This window comes from Trichoplusia ni, chromosome 5 (assembly GCF_003590095.1).
Source record: "Trichoplusia ni isolate ovarian cell line Hi5 chromosome 5, tn1, whole genome shotgun sequence".
Classification (NCBI taxonomy): domain Eukaryota; kingdom Metazoa; phylum Arthropoda; class Insecta; order Lepidoptera; family Noctuidae; genus Trichoplusia; species Trichoplusia ni.
In genome coordinates, this window is record NC_039482.1 from 6,068,839 (window position 1) to 6,089,842 (window position 21,004).

The 21,004-nt window shown below is 35.1% G+C and overlaps 1 protein-coding gene across 3 annotated transcripts in view; it reads right to left on the reverse strand.

Annotated features, from left to right (window-relative positions):
- Positions 1–21,004, reverse strand: part of LOC113494203 (focal adhesion kinase 1) — a 159,480-nt gene that overhangs the window by 129,841 nt on the left and 8,635 nt on the right. Inside the window, exon 1 of one of the 3 annotated variants that reach the window (XM_026872420.1) lies at positions 18,783–19,037. The exons of the other annotated variants lie outside the window; for them this stretch is intronic. The gene's annotated coding sequence lies outside the window, so the exon portion shown is untranslated. Of the gene's footprint in view, positions 1–18,782; positions 19,038–21,004 lie in introns of those variants that run through there. 3 annotated transcript variants of the gene reach the window in all.

Here is a 21,004-nt window from a genome sequence, read left to right on the forward strand (position 1 = left end):
TAAATATACTACAATTTAAAAGTTACGTCGAGGTCTCAACACTGAACTCGGGAGACCCCAATAAATAGATGTTGGAAAACACACCCACAAATAACAATAACTTTAACATTTCCTCATCTCGCTAAATAAATATAAATGATACTGGCATTAGTGAGGTGAAATATTGTTGCTTTTGTAACGTAATAAGAGGGTCTACCACGTTTTCAACCGACCTTTAAAAAGAAAGAGGTTCTCAATTTGTCTGTATTTGTCTTTTATGTTTGTTGCCACATAAGTTCGGAATTTATTGGATGAACCGATTTTATTGATTGTTTTTTTTTCATTTGAAGTGTGAATATACTAGTCTTTTTTTAAGCTGATTGCATGTTTTTGTTATTGAAAATACTCTAATAAGTAACACGGTTACAAGAGTAAAGCTACTCTACACACTTTACTGCTCTGTTCTGTTGCCACACCTGCATTAGTTTTACTTTGAGCGATGATGGTAAAACATAAGTTTCTTCGAATATCAGGTTTCACAGATTTCCGAAGATTCTAGTCTACCCTATCATTGAGGCTTCATTGTCTGTCCATCCTTATATCACCAGGCTGAATTTCTTGCACAGTGATAGCTAGGCAGTTGAAGTTTTCACAGATATTGTATTCCATTATTTTTTATGAAAATCTATTTAGTTTTTAAAATCTATTTAGTTTTTTACTCATATAAAACTAACCTCTGTCTGAAAATTTACTCTCTATGATTTAAACAAGTATAAGACTACGCACCAGCGGAATAATTCGCATTGAATGAGAGGATTATTAGGTACAAACGTTCCAAAGCCAGAACATTGAACACATCTATGTTCAATGTTCTGGCTTTGGAACGTTTGTACCTAATAATCCTCTCATTCAATGCGAATTATTCCGCTGGTGCGTAAAGGGGAGTTAAGCCGCGGAATAAAAAAGTGATATAATAAAGAAAATTTAATATGTTAGGAGCTCGCTACCGTGCCTGGAGCGATTAGACAATATTGCTTCCTCTGAGGTTCGTGGCTAGGCGCTATAATAAGGAACTTCTAATCGAGTGCTGCCACCTTTAACAATATCTAGTATGTTTTTATCCACTCACATTCAATTGAGGTCTTATCGTGTAGCATTGTCTCTTAAATCTATATGACTACTTAGTACAAGAGTTTAACTTGTTGTATACAATCTCAATAGCATCCAAATGTTTTTTTGGATTTTTTTTTCTATAATTGTAATTTAATCCTTGTATCGTGAGGATTTCTCGAACATGCCCAAGAAACGCAAAGACTCCGATCAAGAATTTGTGAATCACACAATAGTTAGCTCCTAGCTCCTTGCAGTTGCGATGGAATTTATAAAACCAACCAATAAAAAAATGAAGAAACCCAACAGAAAATACAGTAGCAGTAAAATTCTACATTAATATCTGTCTCTATCTTCCACCTTCATGTGAGAGGGACAGCGTGAAACTTAAGCTGCTTGTCAGTATTTGACCATTGGTCATTTAATACCAACTATCTAAGTTTTCACAACCTCTTTACTTGCGAGGGCTTTCCTAGTTAATAAAGTTTGACATTTTGTCATTTTTAAACAGCCACTACGCAACTTTAGTAGATGAAAATTGTTTTAAGAGGTTTCTTTTTAAAATATTGCAAAACTTAATATATTCTTTAGAACGGAAAAGTTTTTAAGAAATAAAGTTTTTAAAATTATGTTGCATTAAAAACTTTATCAATTCATCTAAAATTTGGTCATAAAAAGATTAGGTAGATCCAGTGGCTAAATTTAGTTACAAATTACCTTCAAACATTTGAAAACAAGCATTGATAATACCACTATCGTGCGAAAAATGACGAGAAAAAAATTATGGACAAAAACAAGGATTAAATAAAAATAGACTTTAAATAACAAAAATATATTTTTTTGCCTCCACAAGCCACGTTAACACATAAAAAATACATTTCATACATACGAAACACAGCTATGAACCTAGTGTCTATACAAATATGTACTAGATACAGCAAGCTGTAAAGCTAGTATATATAAGGTCCGCGATACGGCACGTTTGCCACGAAAAATATGAGTTCAATCCGGCGAGATGGCGGCACGCAGAGTTATGCTGAAGTTATGAACCTCAGTGGGTATTTGGGTAACCGCACTCCATGTAACTTTGGATTAGGATTAAGGCGTACAACTTCAACTGTGTGGGTAGTGAAGATACTGTTGTTTCGATGTGTACAAATATGCGTTTGGTAAATAAAAATATGTGTGAATAAAGAAAATATTGGCTGATATTGGCCAGTAAAGCTTTGTGCAGTCAGTTAAGTAAACCTGAATTACCAGAAAACGTCTCCAAAATTTGGAGTTTTGGTGTTTAGTAAATGTTTAGTAGATTCTGGCGTCAGTGTTTTTTCTATTATTGTGAGTATAACTTATTGCATTCAATGCCTCTTGTAAATTAAATATTTCTCATGCTACATTTGACAAATTCGACGAAGCATAACTTACCCTATCCTATTTTATATATTTTCAATTCTACCAAGTTTCTACAATGAAAATTACGACACTTTAGTCTTTCGTGAACAATTGATATAAAATTCGCTATATGGTAAGAAAGCTTTGACCAGTAAATATAAAGTGCACATTCCATTAACAGAACAAATATGAAAATATCCGAGATTTCAACTACTGAACAAAAAAATAAAAATAGTAAATTACTGAACAAAACTGATCACAGACAGGATATGGGCCAATCTATACTTTATTACAAAGAATTTGATATAATGTGGCAACAGGACGTACCTAGTTAATTCGATGAGGGCTTGACTCACACAATTGAAATCAATTTCCAAAAATAATGTGCTCTCATTTACTTATTAAAGTTACTTAACTTGTGTGGTTTCTTCTCCTTATTTTACAAATATTGACCTTAGAATTCGAAATAGTTTCAGCTATTTTCCGAGCATCTTTGCAACCTTATTTCAAGTAACGTGATTACGTATCAGACCTTTAGACAAACGACACAAACGTGATTGGGTGATGGGGTGATTAATTGATAAGATGCTGATGATTAGATTTGGCAGTCAATTGAGTTATAATAAATCTATCATCAAACCGAATAGTCTTTCCACAAAGTTTAACCAAAACCCTGTTCTTACAGAAAAGCCTTCATTTCGTGTTCTACTTGCTTTAAACAATGACCAACAAACATGCAAACATACACAGCATCAAAGTGTGAAAAACAATTAAACATTCTTTTCACAAAGTCAGAACTCCTTTCTACGTTCATTTGGCTTCAAAACATCTGTTTATAAACTGAAACAAACGTTTGTTGCAACACTTCACATTGAGCCTACTTTCCCCATTGTGCGAGGGAGATAGCGCTCTACGCGATATATAGCGGCGTCTCTTTCCCACAACTGAAACGTTGTTTTTTGAAGAGTTGGTGAGAGATCCAGGGCTGGCCAACAATGGGAACTTGCCGCGTTCATTCACGGAGTACGGAGTGGTATTGTCAGCACTAATTGGGCTTTCATCAAGTGCTGTTCAATTCAGGTGTTTTATTATACTCGGTTCAGTTGATTTCAGTATTTCAGGAGCTGGAAACGTTTTTGTGTGCAAGTGTTTCGGATGTACGGTTTATTTTGAAAGCTTTTTGCATACGGTGTAGTCCGTGGTGTTGAAAATTGACGGTTGTTTTTTTTATTTGTCATTTAGAGCAAAATCCTGAAGATGAGGTTAATACAAATTTTGGAGTAAGGTAATAATTAATTTGGAGCAATTCCACTTCTTGACTTGATATACCGTTAGATTGAGTGTTTATTTTTATTAATTATCTAACATAAGATGACCTAATCATTTATTACAAATGACTAGCTGATCCGCGCGAACAAAGCTTGTCATTACCGCACTAGTTTGAGAATGTAAACAATTCGAATCAGTCCCGCCATTTAGCAGGGGCCCAGTGACATTACACACGTACCGTAGTATCTATATTTCTATACTAATATATAAAGCTGAAGAGTTTGTTTGTTTGTTTGTTTGAACGCGCTAATCTCAGGAACTACTGGTCCAAATTGAAAAATTATTTTTGTGTTGAATAGACCATTCATCGAGGAAGGCTTTAGGCTATAAACCATCACGCTGCGACTAACAGGAGCTAAGATACAATGGAAAATGTGAAAAAACGGGGCAGGTATACCTAAATTATAACTTATATCTTCTACCCATGGGTACGAAGTCGCGGGCAACAGCTAGTTGTATATAAAGATAATAACTTAAGTACAGTCAAAAACTTACCATCACCGTCTACAAACTTTACCAGACATTTTATCTTCAACTGGCAAACATTTAAAATACAATAAGCACTAAAAGGACGTCAGAGAAAGATTTCATTAGATGCCGTCGCAAACTCAAGTCTGAATAATCTTTAGAATTGCTCACAATGGTAGCAATTTGCCGTAATTACTGAACGAAGACCGCTCTTACCTGGGTAGTAAGCCCTTCGTATATGAGGCAACAAGAACCTCTAATAATATATTTATTTCTCATAATTTCTGATAAATATTAGTTGCTAACGACGCGCGTCAATCTTATTCAGAAAGTGCCAGTATTTTTCAGTTGGACTCAAGATTTTGTTGCTGTATATTTTATGTTTACGAGGTGTCACGCCTATTTTTCGACCAAATGGCAAAATTCATTAGGTGTCAAGCTAATAATCTGGTTCTTTTTTATCTAATAGCATTGAATTTGATTATTTTCAGATTTGACAATCCAATGGTAATGACGAACTGCTGGTGCTTAACGTACGAAAAATGATTTTCCAAGCCTCTGGTCGCTGAAGAAAAACGTTTGGTATCGGAGATTTGTACGAAAAGCCTAAGACAAAAGACGAATGATGAAAATAACATTAACTATGAAAACTTTATCTTCAACTTCACAAACATTTCTAGAAGCTTTTCGCGTCTTGATCAATATTTAAAAGCGATGAACATTTGTTCTCAAAACTGCACTTTCATTGAATTTGTACTAAGAATATTATTCCTGGAGAACTCTTATGGTATTTGTGTTTAGGTTCCTGAACCACCTGTAGTTTTTCACGTTAACGGTTGATCGTGATCGTATCGTCAAAATGTATGTAAATTACAGGCCTGCGGTTATTTTAAATACGATAGTTAGTAACTCTCTTGAATGTCGTTCCGTCTCTTCATTCCATTTTAAAATAAGAAAGACAGTTGGTAGTAAGTAGGACACCATTTTAGGAGGGTTTGTTTCTAAACAACTCTGTTACCTAAGAAATCAATTCTTAAGCTACAGCGGGTTCCACAAAAATTCAAGTCACATGCAAAAAACACCCAGGCCCAGGACAAGCAGTGGCGGATCATACAGACGCTTCTCCTACGCGGTGAGCAAAATCCAAATATAATATTTTGGTACACCAATTTTATAATTCCAACTAATTTAAACTTGCAGAAGAGTCTTCAAGTCTACTTAATGTTGATTCTAAGTTATAACATCGCTCTTTGCACTTAATGAACCCTTGGTACATAATCCGACCGCGCCTGAAACGTAATTACGTTGGCAACACTGTATTATATGTTCTGGCAACACTGTTAAGGCACGTAATTAATTTGACATTCAGTTATAAAGGTTAATTATTATTTTTAATGTTTGCACTTCTGTATATGCTTTAGGTATTTAGAAGGAAAGTAGTAATAGTGTTAGTTATATAATATAGAAGGTAGTAGGTAGGTAGTGTAGAAATAAGCTCACTAAGTATGAAGAATCTAACAGCAATAGAGGCTGTTTTAATATTTTTGTTGTTGAAGGGTCTGTCTGATCTGTGGAACTGAACGTTCAAAAAGTGCTACTTTATAGCCGAATTTAAATTCATTCCTATTGAATTACATTGCAAATATTTTGAATAACCAATAATCGCCAAGCGCTGCTGCAGATTTACGGATTTAAAACAAATCTAACTCTTTAGTGTTTTGTTTTAGTACGCTCATACCTCAGCCGATACAAACATAAAATCTTGGACTTTTCTCAAAATTAATTCATTAATAAATTATGATTATCATATCCTACGAAAAACGCCTGCCCCTTTTCTTTAACACCAGACACTGTTATGTGCAGACAACCATGTTAAGAACCAACATCTTAAAGTTAATTTCCTGAATGACTGGGTAAACCTCTTTGGATCGAATTCCGAACGTGCCAGCTTACTGCAAGACCAAAAAATCAGACAAAAGTTGGAAAGTGAACTCTATTTCAAACAAAGAACCTATCTAACCTCTTAAAAACAGGTGGGGAAGAGAGACGGCATTACACATTGTAGAGCGGCATCTCTTTCCCACAGCCACGATAATGTAACTTTATTAGATTTTGGTACATCCGATTTACTAGTATTCTAGACTTGGCGGACAGTGTAGTATTAGGTACTTGACTTGTGAAAATAAAAGGTCGTTGACTGGAATTAATATTTTACGTGATGTCTGGTTTGTTTACTAGTCACAAATGTTTTAGAAGTACATGAACAAGTTTCACGGTAAATATTTAACAGTGAGCACTGAAATGGTTAATTTAGTACAGTAGACGTACATGTAGTTAGATAGCATAAAGCTGGTATTTTTTTGTTTGATTTCGAGCTGTTTGGCTCTGAATTTAGAGGTTATCACAATAGATATTTTAGTAAAACAAAAGGAAGCAGTTTTTTATTTTGTTAAAGCCTGAAAAAGCATCGATAATATTGTTAATGAAACTTTTAAGTTGATTTAAACATAATAATACTAGCCTATATACGTCCCACTGCTGGGCACAGACTTCTTCGCGGTTGGATTTAAGCTTTGATCAACACGCTAGCTCACTGCAAATTGACTATTTCAGATTCCAATGTTTGGAATCCAGGAATCCACAAATGTTTTCCTTCACCGTTTGTCAGTGGTGTATTACATTAATTAAGAAAGTACCTACATATCACTTTCAAAAAGTGATATTTGTACTTTGCCTGCGTTGGGATCAAACCCGTGCCTCGTGCAGACAAATTTATTCATAGAACCGCAAAGCCACCACGAACACAACAACTATATACCAGAGTTAAATTTTTTATTAGTTCAAATACCTAGACTTACGTCTTCACGTGACCACAGAACAATGATAATAGTAATACAATGATTAATAAGACCCGCGCCAGACAATCTTACTCTATTTGGTGCGGCGCGTGCCTCAGCGTGCACTGATTCAATTTAGTAAAGCTGCTTCACACGATACCTGCGATTTAAACTTGGTGGCTTATTACCAACGTGTTTAAGTACTAGATGTGGTGTCTTTGAGACTGAATCCATGCGTTGAAAATAAAAGATTGAGCTCTTTTCATTATTATTATGCTAAAAACTTAAAAAGTGTATTTGTTTTCGTTCCCCTACTAATATTTATGTTTATTCCCTAATACAGTTTTCTTCCTATATTTAATTTTCCTTTTTTTTCAGTTGTGTTTCAGAAGTTATTTTTTAAATTAACAATGGCACCTACTTTACTTAATTTAACCAGCAACACCGGCCATCAAAGTCCGGTCATCATTACGCTAGGCCACCACAATAAAACGAGAAACAGTAGACTAGTCTGTTCTATCTGACCACCAACCTATATCATTAGTCTCCATACCAGTATTAACGCTAATAATAATGACCAGCAATCTCAGATAGAACCCACCATACCGACTTAACGGCACATTAATTTAACTACGAAGTACTGAAAGTACCAATTTCCCGAAGAAGCGAGTTCAATCGATGCGGTTAAAACTAAACGGGAGAGCAAACGATCACAATTGAAATCCCATTGTTAGACCAAGTTTTAAATGGCGCCCACCATTTTGAATTCTATCTTTATTCAGCAGATTAGTGAGAAAATGAAGACTGGATAATTAACTTGTCTGGTCTCGTCATCTTAGACTTCAATCTGCGAATTCTGCGCAATCTATCATTATAAATTGCCGGCTGGGTGACGGATTTATAATTGGGGTTTACTTAGATCTATGGTAAACTTATATGAGGATCCTATAGCTGTAAAACTTTACGCGATAAGTTATATTGACTTAAATATAATCTGCTGTTTAGATAATTTTAACAAGCGATTAAGGTCTACTAACAGTTACAGATAAAAGTCTTTGTCTCATGTCTTTGCCTCATCTATTGATTGACTATTATGATATCCATGCGTCAAATCGACACGGGTAATGCCTGCATACTAGCACCGAGCTTTATTCCACTTCACAAAGCCTTGTGAGACGTGATAACTATCAACATCTTATTTCAAAAGTTGACATACCCACTTCAATATAGGTGCATAGTATTGAAAAAAGTACCAAAACACAAAACTTTCTACATCTTTAAAAGTCGTTGCGACTGCTCTAAGTTCGTCTGAAGTCGCCATTATAAGTTCTATCTACGGTTTGCGCTGACCGGACCGACACTTGGCAGACCGAACCTCTGAAATTGGTAGACGTGTTCACTCGTTCAGTAATCCTGCCGAGTCGGATAAAAATACGAGGAATTGAATTTACATGTGTAGTTTTAGCTGTAGGCGCCAACATTTATTTTCAAAGTCTGTGTTTATTTGCAAAACTCAATTGCCACAAACAATTGACTTTTAATAAATTTTACAGTTTCTACTTCTGAGCCAAAAACATTTTTCATAGATCATGATCCAATATTTATTAGGTATTTCCGTTTATCCCAATTAAAAAAGAACTGGGTTGGACTATCTTTCCTTTTACCGACATTGTTAGTTGTTAATTCAAAACGCAATACACGTCAAATGATTTTTTCCTGTATTTCAAGTGAACTCAAAACTCATATTCACACCAAACGCCTAGTGAAGTGATTAGCTCCGTCGATAACTGAAAAAATACAACGGCGTAGTATCGAATATTTTCAGTCTGTTTATTTTTGTTTGTTTGCGATATTGAACAATGTTTATTTTGCTTTTTCGTGCCCTAACTGGTCCCCTAACCAATCCAAGTAACAATCACGAAATATTGCTTTGTTCCTTTTCGATCCCACAAATAAAGGTTATAAGTATAGTCTACAGCCTACACAAGGTTGAAAAAAGGATTTTTCTTGAACTTTTGCTGTATAACATGATTGTTTTGAAACAATAAATACTTATTCGTTATTAACATAAGACTCCTGATTAAGAGAATCAGCCAAATCTTTCATTAATCTACGAAAAATATTGCGACACAATCACAATTTTTTCCATCATATTAAACGCAAAAACACCGCAATCTCTCGATCTATTGACCAAAACACATCCAATCTCCCCGGCCCCCATCTCTGTATTACCCTTGTCAAGTTATCAGACGTGATATCTAAAAAGGTTGAACACACCGCCATGTTCGCATCACCTTTAATGTCCAATGGAACTGCCACCTTTCAATAAAAACCCACTTTTCAACCGCCATCTTGTTAATGTTAGGTTTTCTCTCAAATACTGGTTCTATATTCAAATACCTGTACATAAACACTCATCTCTTAAAAAGAGGTTCGAATTTAGAAGGCGAAGTATTTCAAACGGAACCGAAATTTAAAAATTAATCTCCGAAATGCAACCTCTTTCGTATGAATTCAACTCTCTGATTCACAAATCTCGTCCCATATTTCATCAAAGGTATGCTTTAAGCACATCTGACTGGCTAGAAAATGTGGGTATAATAAGACCAGACGTCTAAACTCCCGCCGAAGGTACGTGGGAATGGAGAGCTGCACAATTGGTACAGATGGTATCGGCCTGAAGGCCAGCCAATAGCTAGATTTACTTACAGCTATAATACCGTTATTTAGCTCGTTAGTAAGTTTCTAGGACTGCACGATTATCAATGTGGACAGATATTAAAGGACGATAGACCTTTCCTGGAAAATCGGTATACAGAAATACAGATAGTTTATTCACAACAACAGTGAAAGTACGACTCTAAAGGGCAGTAAACGACAGGATAATTAGCAAATTACAGGGAATGGAACACGAATGCTCATTACGGCAGAATTAGGGACAGTGAATGAATGTTCGCGAAGCCTTTGTCATTGCGGAAACGGGCTTAATTCTCACCTGCGTAAAAGCAAAAATGGCGGCGTTTATTCCAGAAATGTTTTAATACACTAAGTGCGTCAATTACGTGCCCATTCGAATGTTTAAGATAAGGATCGGGGACAAAAACTCTCGCTTTGAGGATACGAGCTATTTGCTGGCTTTAAATTCTGGAATACGTTGATGACATTTTATAACTTGGCAACAAAGTCTTTTCAAATTTATGTGCATATTCCTACGTAATTTGTACTTGCTAAAACAGTGAATGAAAAAATCCAGAGTAAACCAGTACACCTGAGAATTTGACACCTTTCAAGACTGTGTTAGGCCATAGCAGAGATGTACGGGCGGCTTGATCTCGTCCCCAGGTTGTACATCTACCATAAGGAAATTGGTATAGTGTGATTTGGATTCGCGAGCGGATTCCGTACAAATCAAATTGTTCATCCATAAATTTTTGACCTGATCATATATGAACGGACAGACAACGAGGCCTTACTCACAAGGTTCTGTTTTTACTTTGTGTACGGAACTCTAAAAAATGCAACAAAAAGCGGAATCGCGTATTCAATAGAACATATTGGGCATGGCTGTCGGTCACGGCTGAACAACGAAAGCGTGCCGCTCTATCCAATTCGTTGGCTGTACACATGCAAATTCGTGCCGGCAATAGATACAGATAACGAAAGGTCAAAGGGGATCAGCGAACGACAAATACCTATATTATCGAGACAACCTTTGTACACAGCGAAACTGATTTGGCGATAACTAAGTTAAATGATTCGTAAGCGGTCGATTGCCGGGAGCTTATCCGTGCAAATTTACTAGTTAACAAAACGAGTTATTTTGAGAATTTAACTGTATGGCGAATTAACGCAATTTGAAACGGACTCATATATAAACCATCTGTCAAATATTAAAGATGGGTTTACTGTTACTAATAGTAGAGACAACAGTTTAAGTCCTTCACCACTATGGGATGCGCAAGGTTCTTGAAGACAGTTAACTACAACCATTTTGTTTTGGAACTGAGAAACAAAGCACTTACTGAACACTAATATATTATTATGAATTATAAACGTTTCAGCTTAAATAACTGTTTGTTCATATACTTTCGTTGCTGAACGTACAAAGTATAGACTTATAGACAAATCCTATAGGAAAGTGTAGCTAGAACTAAAGGTATTGTTCCGGCACACAGTACCACCCGGATTAAAGTCTGATCAAACTTTAATCCACAAAGAACTGTGCAAACAGTGTTAAGCTGAAAACTTTTACGTTAAAATGTTCCGTTATTTTTTTAAGAATTTCACATTAAAACTCACTCTTTGTAGATATTACTTTGAAAAATGTAATTGGATAAATATGGAAGATAATTGTATTAAGTTTCAAATTTTGAGGAAATAACATATTTTCGTTTTTTCGTTAATACATAACACAAACAAACATTTACAAATGAGTAATTGTGAATCGTGAATACTCAGCGGACAAGAAGTACAAAACTTATTGTTGAATTATCTTTCACGCAGAGAAAACCAATAAACATTTGCTTTGCCTCATAAACGTACGAGTTATGTCGCAGCGTATAATCAGGAATAAAAGCAATACCAAACAATCATTCGTTGTCGTTTCGCAAATAACTGCATTTCTTCGATCCGATGATGTCACTGGCCGACGCAGCTAAAAATGGCCGGAGTGTTTGTGAGGGCTAAGGACGAAGGCCGAATTTCAATTTGGCGGTAAAGAAACAGTTGAACGCGCTCGCTGAACCGTCAACGACGACCGTTGTCATGCAAATGTGGCACAATGTTTATTGCCAGCCAGTAAGTACGTAACGACTTTATTTAAATTTGGAATTTGGAACCTATATGGCACTGAATATTTTATACGTCATTTTTAAATTGATTGGTTGTTTTATTTGGCAGTACAATAATAATATATACATACAGGTACAGTGAGTTATTTTGTGCCTTTTTTACTATTTTAGTAATTTTTACCATTGTGATGCCTAGACCAAAAGCTGTAGATGTGAAATAAATTCTAAAACATTACTATGTTTAAAAATATTAACGTACGATATTAAAATATGAGCTTGAGTACAAAAAGCAATTCAATAATATTCATAATTAAGCAAAAAAATCTGTCAAATAATCTCCGTTTATCTTAGTGCAATTGTCGTTTAGGAAACAACTCACAAGTTACAGGAAAGACACTGCATAACGCTCATTTATAACATCTAGATAATTTAAACTAATGAACTAAATTGCAAACACCTTATAATTAAGGTACATACATAGAAACGTACCTACATGTCTATACGTGAAATCGATTAGGTACAAACTACTTTCTCTTTACTCGCCGGTAAATAAAAACAATGCTAGGGTTTGATTGCGTTAGTCGATTGATTGCCAACATCGATATTAATGTTGGTTGCTTTTCTAGTGTAGTAATGTTTGCCATTAGTGTTTGAATTTAGAATAGAGTTGGGTTGTTTGTCGATGCTATTTTTATAAAAAAATATGCGTTTGAAAATAGAATTCGATACATGGCAGAAATACACAGTTTGGATTTAGAATAGAGTTGGGTTATTTGCCGATACTGTTTTTTTTAATAAGAATCCGAGAATTAAAAATTGAATTCGATGCCAGAGAAGTTTGAAATGGGCCTTCGATTGCGTGGGGGCCATAGAATCTTAAGTTTTGAATTTCTAGTATATTATAATATAAGACTGTTAGACACAAAAAAAATGTGTAATAAGATAAATACTCTACGTCTAAGACGCAGCAAGTACTGAGATTTTTTTACAAGTTACAAGGCATAATAAACCTTTACTTCCAAATCTATTTCATCAATAGTATTAAAAATAATTTCACCACACCAAACACTCCGTTGTACGAATAAAACGTACTGCAATTTACTTGTTAGCACCTCTCCACAGCTCTCCAGTAAAAAATAAACATTTGGTTAATATAAAAAACGTGTTCGTCAGCAAACTACATTCACTATACAACGCATGCGTTTTTAAAGTAGGTCTTTTTGCCGATGAGGGATAGAGATGGCGCACTAAACATAGAGCTGCGTCCCGCTTCTTCATTCACAATTGGTTTATAATAATAGCCTATTAAATCCCACGGCTGGGCACAGGCCTTTTCCTTGTATAGGTAAGGGTTGAGCATTGATTACTATTGGTTTAAAAAATTATTGTAAAGCTACTGATTTGTTTGTTGTTTCTTTATACACGTTATCATAAAAAATTGTTATCTGTACCAGTCATTATAGATAAAAGATCATTAACCCTTTGCATATTTTTATTGCATTTACATGATGTTATCTTAGTGCCTATTAAGTTTTATGCATGTTGCCTATCCTACTAATTATAAACGCGAATGTTTGTATGTATGACTATGGATGTTTGTTACTCCTTACGCAAAAACCACTGAACAGTTATAGACGAAACTTGGTACACAGATAGTTTATAACCTGGATTAACACAGGATAGATTATATGACTTCATGTTCAAGTGGGGTCATTTTCGATTTGAAGCGGCCCGGTCTTAGACCGTTTACTAAAGGCCTACCAATAACTCCTCAAATAAGGCATCAGTTGTCGAAGGGAGACAGCGTCACACGGTATAGTGCGCTATCTCTCTCTTTTTCAAACTCCAGTGTTACTTCAATTGGTAGTAGTGGTCTAGAAAATTGAAAACAAATGCTAGTAATCTAGGAGGCTGCGAGCACGCCCGACGCCCACAGCCCGTCTAGTATATAACCATGCTTTGAGTCTAAGAGCTACAATCATGAATGATTCATCAGTGCATATTAGCGCATAATAAACTTAGGCCAGGAGACAGGGTGAAGATTTTAAACATATTCCAATTTAGAACGGTACCTTTTTCCGTATAATCCATAATTATTTTAGTTTGTCCAATTTTAAGAAACAGCTCCTAAACAACATTTCTTTTACCAAATTATAGCTTATAGATTAGAACATAAAGTAAAATCGATTCTTTTTCGTTTGCAAACCTGCGTCCTACAACATTTTGCTCTTACTATTATTTCTACAGGAGTATAACCATTTCTACGAGTCTCACCCGACTTTAAAACATCGAATAAACGTATATTTATTGCTAGAACAGTGCCTTTGTTATTGGTCCGGGAAAATTTCTCTTGTTTATGACATTCGCTAGACTAGAAACGATGGCTTTTTGTGCCATTCTTTTTAGAAATACTAACCCCCGTACCATGAAACTTCATTTTACAAGGCAAAAATGCTTTTATAAAATCGAATGTTATTTTACTTCCCTGGTATTTTTTACAGCGAAAAATCTTGTTACAAAACAGCAAAGATATTAAAAAAAACACCACCATTTTTTCGTTGATACACAAATCGATTAATCTTCTTAAAATAACACCTGTTGAAGGCTAATTACAGAAATAAAACCATACATTTACTCCACTTTTTTATTCGTTATCGTTATGTAGGATAGTGTTACAATATAAATACCAGTTTCAGTTACTAGGTCAAGGATTACTGGCACCAATAACGCCTAAAGCGGCGATAGTCTAACTTTAGATTAGGCAAAAACATGTCCACTGCAAATCGGTCTTAAGTAATGTCATGCGAAAATTATATACCGCAGTATTATATTACGTCAATTTTGATTTATTGAGATGTCAAACAACATTAGGTAAATAACAAAACAAAAAGTATTTAAAAGTTGGCTGGAAGAAGACAAATGATCTTTGAGAGTAGTAGACGGATCGTATCCAGACAAATATTCAAAGGGACAAAAAACCCTTGTATAAAATTTCAATACGAATATAATACAAGATGAGTTATCTACGTATTGTGCGAAGAGTTTCAATAAGTAGGTATCGTCGACATTCACAAACATATTAGCAACGTACCTATCTCTTTATGAAATGGTGGTCATGATATGCAGGAACAAATGACGTCACGGTTAACTAAGACGTCACACAAACACTATAACAGTTTTTTGCTTATTAAAAGCGCTATGACATTTAATGAGAGTTCTCTTTTTCAGAAGCTCTACCAACAACCACTTTTTTTGTGGAGGATACGAAAATTTTATATTAAAACAGACCTAGAAATCCATTACGATTCAAAGTAGCATACTAGACGTATAGTCAAAGCAAAGAGCAATAAACACGTTAAATTAATAATTTTCCATCAAAAGTTATCCAAGCAAAACAGGTCGTAAAACAAAACTACTAAAGCAACTGGCAATGGCGTCCATCTCCCCGACTAGAATATAGTTCAGTGCAGCAACGAGATTGCCAGTCAACACCGTAGGCAGTAAAAGTTTATTGTTTGAATATTAATATTGGTTCTGCATGCAGATTAATTAATGAAAGAGTGCGTATTCTGCTTACGTTCGTAAAATGGAAACATTTTTAATTGTTTTAATACATTTGAACGTGTCTCTGAAAGCTATAATAGAGAGTTTGGATTAATGAAACCGCATGTTTAAGACCTCCCTGAAAAAAAAAAAAGTACAAACAATTCCTCAAGGCTAACTTGCACTTTGGTCACCAAAATATGTACCAACAAAAATATTAAGCTTCGCATTCATTATGCAATCATTCTTAATATCCAATAATTATCAACCAACAATTGATCAAAACAACTAACAACATAATACCTCCTAAACAGGCCTTTCACAATTAAATTCAAGTTGAAAATTGCTGAATAATTTCAATGAAATCAAAGAACCGATATAATAAGGGTCAAATTGATATCGCCGTCAATATAATTATTTAGGTAATTACCCGTGTTACAGCACTGATCATAATGGCGGCCTAATAGTTTGTTAGGCGTGAAATATTTGTATCATGTGTTGAGGTCAATGACTCATTGCGGGGGTTACATAGAGCAGCTTATGAATCACGCTGTCATATTTGAGCCAATGTTATTGTATAATTGTGTTTTATTAAATAGTGAATACTCATAGTTTTCTCTTACCTAATTTATTCGTGAATTTCTGTTGAAATGAATGAGAGGAATCAAGCAAGACACTTTTTACTTGATAAGTAACCTACTTGTAGACTAGAAATAATTCATTGCTTTCAGTATTCAGTATTTGCTTTGCCAGCCATAACTGGGGAACGGGGTTATGACGTCATGCAACATAAAACCTATTTCACGATTTCAATAATATTACCGTAAGAACATAAAAGCGTAATGTTTAATAAAATCATAGCAGACGTTCAAATGTTTTTCAATTACAACTGCTCACCGAATGACTTCAATAACAAAAGTTATCTGCCTACTTATAATGTACAGTTATATTGCAAATTGCTTTTATATAGAGTCACGACCTAGTATGCTGTTGAGGTGCTTATAAGTAGCGTCGACGTTTGTCAATCATTTGACAGGCGCGAGGCGGTGCGATTGAACTCCGGATATCATTACTAATTTTGGTAGAGTTTAGTAGCATGTAGTAAGGTCGAGAAGTTTTGATTGACTATTCTTAAAAACATATTATTGAGCTTAAATTGAAGAAATAAGATGGCGGTTTTTATTTGACTTTGACATTAAAATACACAGATTACAAATACTGTTCAAGGGGGCTATTATGCAAATGACAATACCGTGTTCGTCTGAGTAATCAGCCAAAAATGTTTGGTTTATCATAGATAGTATTATATCGTTTTATCTTACAGTCTAATACAATAATATGAAATTTTCGATAAGATATAACGTTTAATCATGATGTCGACAAAAACTATAGGAATATAACACCATCATTAATCAACGAAAATGAAAGACATAATTGAAATTGATTGATGTATTTTTCTAATAAAACGCAATCAAAATACCAATCGGCTTTGTTAACGATTTGACCGATTCTTTACGACTTTTATGTCTGGTTTCATAACTTATGATCATGTAGGTACGTATATTGCAGACACCATTACAAGATCTTTGAAAAAAAAACTGTTTTTATTGAAGGGCAATCAACTTTACTGCTCCACTATCATTATATGAACGTAGTCTCACTGAGAATTAAGTTCTAAAAACCATTTACTTACATAACTTATTTGAACTATGAGAATATACCCCTAACTAGTCGTCTTTTTTAAGAACTTCCTATTTCGTCCACAAGTCTTTTGAGTAATGTCATAGATCCTTTGGACTTAAACCTTCGGCATACCGTTAATTTTAAATCAATTATAAACAATTATAATTAGCTCAATGCGCATGTATGTCATGTATGAAATAAGCGACTGCGGGTGCAATAATAGCAGATATCGCCATGACACATTATGACATACTGCAGGATAAATCAACACTGTTATTAATTAGACCGACCGTATACAGACTCAGAGCGATAATATTAAAAAAGGAAAAATACCAATGCAACGATGTAATTTTTACACCTATAAAAGTTGAACGTGAATCTGAGACCAAGTTCAAGATTGGAAGGTTAAAAGGTTGAAGGTTAACGACGTACTATGAAATTACATCATTAGTATTATAAAGACTTTTTGGAGAAAACTAGATATTTTTCTTTTTTGCTGGCATCGAATTAAATTAATATTTTTGTTGACAGATTTTTCATATCGTAACAATAATATTACGTTAGTCTGTTTAATCAATGTCACAAGAATATCAGTTATTTGATTGTATTTAAACATCCTGTTAGGCATACATTAAAAAAATATAAAATCGCAACCATGGAAACACAAAAACATGGCGGTGCTGTTTTAAAATGTAAATTTTTAAACGCCATATAATTTTGAAATAGGAACACTATTTTTACTTATAATTTTTATGTTAGCGTATAGTTACGTCTCAAAAATATAACTTTGTAGACCTCGCCTCTATCCTAACATTGTGTATGGTTACAAATACGAACAAAACGAAAGATAATTGACTTAATGATAGTCTTATATCATAGCGCCATATTGTTTCCCCAAACCGGAAAAAAATATCGCAAATTATTAGTTATTATGGTTCTGTTCGTGGTAAACCTATATTTTTTGTAGACAGAATTACTATCATAAAAATATTGCAAAGAAACTCGTCTTATAATAAATATAGGCAGTACTTGGCGAATGTAAAGCCACTCAATCGAAATCTTTACTTATCCCCTTAAAAATGACACAAGTCTGGCAAAAATACTACAAGTATGAAAGCATTTTTCATTAATTTGAATAAAATCACAAAATGTTATTAAACGTATCACTCATTTATTGTTGAACATAACACTTAAATTTCAATATTTATTACCCACTCCACCACAGACAACGTCAAGGTATAATTATTTTCATTACCATAAACATGATTCGAATAGATTCTAATTTAAAACTCTCGGGGCTTATAGCGAAGCCAGTTTGTACATCGTAAACATCCGATCCTTCGTCAAACAAGTCATTAATTAGTTAAATACACCGCAGACGCTCTAGAGAAGTAATCTCACCGACATCGATCCCCTAACTAACAATCAAGAACAGCTTATTGTGAAACTGTATTGGATTATACGAGAACATTGGAAAAATACTTTAGAACAGTACCAATGAAAACCTGGGAGCTTGTCCAAAAAATATTTAACCGCACGTATCTGAACAAAACTGTTTTCACTTAATACAATTTCAGCGATTTACCAAACTCGATTAACAAAGAAGAAATAAAAGCTATTGCGCCTTATAAAATTTAAAGTTTAAACAAACCAATGCGTAAAACTTTGAATTCCAGTCACACACTCACTAAACTAATGCACTAACTTTAACTTTGTTAAATGCGACATACAAAAATTCAGCACTTTATACACTGCGATATTTTTTTTGTTTTTGATAACACTGTTTCCCGCACGCATCGCCGAAACATTCGGCGAACATTCGTCACACGAAACCTACCGCAACGCGACGACTGTTATCGAACGAGTGATCCCGAACGGGAGAGGTCGGGACGCGGGCTGCGGTGCCGGCGACCGGCGTGGCACTGCGGCGAGCGGCCGGCCGCGTGGAGCCCGCACCGCTGCGAAACCTTACGACCTAACTCCCGACGCCGCCACGCAAAAGCACCCTTAACTCAAGGTTGCAAAGACTACTCTCGCATGCCGCAAACCGAGAGCGCCAATCGATGCTCCTGGAACAGGACAACAGATCTTTCCGCCTCCGCTCCTGTCACGTGACCAAAGCGGCCGATGCGAAAATTTTGTTAATTCCACCGACAACAACAGTCACGAATCGATTGCGATATCAAAGCGTAATTTTAATAAGCAAATCGACATATTGAAAGCCATCAGCGTCTCAGGTTTCATTAGGCAATCGTATAAGCCTCGTGCTTTTGCGGCACATGTGCAATAAACAGGCTATAAACGCTAAAAATATGGTATCCTTTTACCATAATTTCCTCTTTTAAAACTGTACGCCGTTTGTTTGCTAAAATGTTTCGCTCGCGGAGTGGAAGACGTGTATTTTTATGCACATTAAAATGCTGTCCACTCGAAACGCATGATAATAACTTCAAGAACTGAAATATGGGTGGCGGAAAGCGAAAAAGGATGGTGACAGGAAAGTAGTAACTCCTTATTAAGAGTTTGTAAGAGGTGGGTAACATTGGAAAGGTTGTATAGATCGTGTGAACGTAGCCAGCCAGGATATTAGCACACCCACTGCACAAGCCCACGCTCACACCTGGAGCTCACAATAAAACTGACAGCCTCGTAGGTATCAGTTCTCCATGCGCTCTTCAACTTTATATTAAAATCTTGTTGTCAGATACACTTTTAATATTGGTATGAGATTCGCAGTGGTAAATACGCGGTCTTGGCATTATTGAAACTTACTTGGGTAGGTGTAATACTTATTAATTGCTGTTTTTACTTTTTAGAAATTTGTATTAATTCGTAAATTCGAAATGAAAATTTCAGCAGATATTAAGGTTGTGACGAGAAAAAACTGCGAGTAGCAACAAATCCCGATCGTCTTTAGATGTATACGCTGATATCATTGGGCTTATTTATCACCTTAATAAACAGTTTCTTCAGCATGAATACCCTCTATATTCAAATATCAAACCGAACAAACCGTCCAAACTTAATCGAATGCAAACTTTCTAAAGCTACCAATTATATAGGAATTGCACCAACCTTATACTACCCGCATTTGTATCGACGTTCCGTATCGTCGGCCGATTGGAACGATCTTGTTTCAATATCAAACAGGAGACAGCTCACGTTACTGACAACACATTCTACATGTTTGCAAAACATTCCGCATTTGACGGTGAACGATCTGTACGCTACACGCCGAGATCTTGTGGATATTTCGCGAAGTATTTCAACTTGAAATGCGAAGACGAAATGTGTGAAGCGTATCTTGTTCCTGTTTAGTTGTGAAATTGGAAGCTAAGTAAAAAGTATTTACTTGGTATACAAAAGGTATTTTTTTAACAGTTTAATATTATTATAGGTACAGCTTGAGGCCTGAAAAATAAAATGTTGTGTTGCATTTTTCTGATAATTATGTGATTCAAATAAAAATGGTGGTAACAATTTTAGCCGTCAGAATCGACACTATCATTGTACGTACTTGTAACACAAGGATTACATTACTTATTTTTACATGGTCATGAATTGTTGCAAAATTTTTTGGTAATATTATCATAAAACGCTTTTATGATACAACACTTCTAAAAACACTTAAAATACGGTTAGTGCCGCAAAATCGATTCTATAGACCACCTAGAATTCCCCAATATACTTTATAAGGACTGCATACTTGATAATAAAGTATGCGGACCTATCATACTTATTATCATGTATATAGTGCACTCTGGACAAAAACAACTCCATATAGAAGCAGGGACAATAGTCTAACAGGACGAACAATGACTTCTAATAAGCAAAAAAATACAACTCATAATGGTGCGACGAACTGTAGGTAAG